General features: G+C 44.6%; 1 long non-coding RNA gene across 1 annotated transcript; it reads right to left on the reverse strand.

Moving 5' to 3' along the window:
* Window positions 1–571: 571 nt before the first annotated feature.
* Window positions 572–2,321, reverse strand: LOC123494258 (uncharacterized). Its single transcript, XR_006664830.2, has 4 exons — window positions 1,694–2,321; window positions 1,491–1,597; window positions 1,203–1,375; window positions 572–1,098 (listed from the first exon to the last, which is right to left on the reverse strand). It is a non-coding gene; the product is annotated as an uncharacterized lncRNA (long non-coding RNA).
* Window positions 2,322–3,101: the final 780 nt, after the last annotated feature.

Raw genomic sequence — 3,101 nt, forward strand, 5'->3', positions numbered from 1 at the left:
CACTGTTTTACTCAAATATTTGTATGGCATTATACATCAGTGTCATTCCTTCCTCGAATATGGGTCCTGATTTATGCCCTGCCTATATCGAGAACTGTAATCTGAACCTTCAGAATTTTCCATATGGTTGTTCCATGGGTGTTACCTTCTAACATTACAATATTGTTTCGTATGAAGCTAAAACTCATATGATATTAGAATGCAATTATGATCTTAGGATTCGGTGACTAATATTTACGACTATATTCGCCGTATTACCCTCCTAAGAACAAGTACCAGTACTCTATACTGTAAATCAAATAAGTTCTTTGTAACTTTCAAGTACTCTCTATTGTAAATCAAGATAGGTCTTTGTAACTTCCATGTATCAAGCCACCATATATTTACAGAAATTCCGACCATTCTACCGGAACAAAGTACGGGCGCGGCAATGCAAGCCATCATGTACGCTCACTGTTGTGTGCCACTAACCTACGAGCGCCGCCTAAATTGAGTTTTCGAACCTCATATTTGTCACCAAACATTCAATAATCATTTATTCTCCATGGGAATTGTACAAACATTGGATATGTCATTTTATCAGATAGCAACAAATTAAGAGTGTACAACACTTATGTTTGTGCATATCGATCTACCATCCTAAACAACCTCATGCATATATACAATAATAATCGGCAGTAGCTTGTCATGAATAATTACGAACAAATAAGCATGGAGAATAAGCAATCATATGAACACACTGGATATGGACAAAATGTATGACATTCCACGTAGCTAACCTGCCAGCAGCCATTAGGTTCCCAGTTTTCATAATTCATGAACAAAAATAAACACAGAAACACCCAGAGAAATTTGGTAAACAAGCTAGAACCAGTCCCGAGCACTTGGGTGTCAATAACTGTAGCAAATTAAGAGCAAAAATCAGCATCAGCAGGAACCCTATTAGAGCACACATATTGGGTACGATGGGACTGTAGTGGGAAGGGAAATATGCAGCAAAGTTGAAGATGATGGGGCGAACTATTGGAGAAGCATAGCTCCTGGATGTTACTGCGTCACTGCCGGATGAAGAAGGGGTAGAACCTGGGTATCAACACACTGCATATGTAGGTAACTCAGCAACATCACATTCTACGTAATCCCATAGCTCTGCAAATATATCAAAAACAACACACATAAACAGGGGAGGCATTCACTCACACCTTTCAAACCTGGGGGAACATGGCAAACTTTGAAGAATACACGAACGATGCGAGGCGATGGGTGCGTGCCAGGCCAGGGTAGGCGGGGCGGTCCCACCTGTCTGTACCTTCATGGAGCCGTGGATTAAGCAGACAAACATAGACTTTGCTCGTTTATTAGTACATGCATTCACCTGTTCCACACAGGAGCATGATATGAATACGAGAGGCACATATTATTTAAGCAATTTGCGGTGTAGTAGTAAAATTGATACCAGAAGATGAAAGGATAATGTATGGAGTAGTTACCTGTCCAAAAGCCATTTGAGAGATGATGAACGGCTGATCACTGAATGGACAGTAGGAAGCTACAGAATCCACCCAAATCAATTGTGCACGCGTAGCATGAACATCACCTGCACATACATTTTTTGGCAGAGGGTATGAGTATCTTTTCTGTGAGACGATATGAGGACATGGCAATTGTTTGATGCAATTTACAGGTAAAATACCTCAGCATATCACCGAAGAAGATGTAGATGCTAGAGCGTGTTGTGGATACAAATCCAGGGAGGGAACCATTATATGGTACCACTACACACAAGAATGGTTTGCAAATTTGCCATCCATGAATGAATGAATAATACGCAATGATTGCTAGCTTCAAGTAGAGAGGAGCAGTTTCTAGCAAAGGAGGGCCATGATTGCAAGCTTAAAGGAGGGCAGAGCAGTTTCAAGCAGGCCATGAGTCTGCGGGCGCCCACCGTCGCGCCGGCCGCAAACCGTGCCAGCGCCCGGATCCTGCTCCTCCGGTCACAGGGATCGACCAGATGGACTGGATCCATCCCTCACTCCTTCTTCAATTTGATGGAACCAGGATCGACCGCACCGGCTCCTCTCCTCACGCCGAAATGGATCCCTCTCCTCCAGTCGCTTGATTGGGCGAGCTTCGATCGGGATCTTGAGTTTGCGACTGGATGCGGTCTCGTGTGGACTGCATCAGGTCGGGTTTGGGAGCGGATGGACCTGGTAGTTCGTAGGACTCACTCCTCGATGGGATGCCAGCTCACTAAGGCCGAATGCACGAGAGGGCTCCATTTAGGTCTGTGGAGCAGCAACCCACAAGACAGTCGGGCCAAATTTCGCACAGTGCGGCGTATATCGCTTCTCAGACGAGATCCGATGGCCAGAAATGCTCAGATCGCGAGAACGGAAGGCCGAAAACGCAAATCTCTATGAGAGCTCGCTTTAGGTGCGGTTATATTGTCCTTAATTTGCTGGGAGATGTTTAATTGGTCGTGGGGAGAGTGGAGGCCTTAGTGCTCCTGACTTTGCCATTTTGCGCCATGCTTTACTTCGTGATAAAACTTTCAGTTTAGGCTTTATGGTTGCTAGACGGTTGAGTTTAAACCATACAAAGGGTCCTATTTTAGGAGGTATCTTCACCTCCCGCCTTTCTAAACACTTTGAGATACCCATTAGGCATTACGGGAAAGAGGAGAAACTGCAACCCACTATTTACTTAGATATGACAGCATGGTAGCACATAAGTTTATTTGCCATGATGAGGAAAAGAGACTCATTTATAACTTGATATTTAGCGAAGATTCTTGGCAGATCATTACCTTGCATGCACCTACTTTGTTCGATATTCATTCAGGTAGGTACTTTGTTTTGCCCGCGGACATTCATGCATACTGGGAGGGGACACGATCCCCACCTCGTGAGCCAGATCCATCACCTGATCCATATCAGGAGTCTATTTATCAGTGGGATCCACAGGAGCTCGCTAACCAGTGGAACCCCCAGGATCCTCCTCAGTACACCGGAGAGGGCTACTTTGATCCATGGGCGTAGACCAACTTAGGCCAAAAGCCTAAGCTTGGGGGAGTACGTATTTCTCACCGACATTACATTCAT

This window comes from Aegilops tauschii, chromosome 6, assembly GCF_002575655.3.
Source record: "Aegilops tauschii subsp. strangulata cultivar AL8/78 chromosome 6, Aet v6.0, whole genome shotgun sequence".
NCBI classification, from domain to species: domain Eukaryota; kingdom Viridiplantae; phylum Streptophyta; class Magnoliopsida; order Poales; family Poaceae; genus Aegilops; species Aegilops tauschii.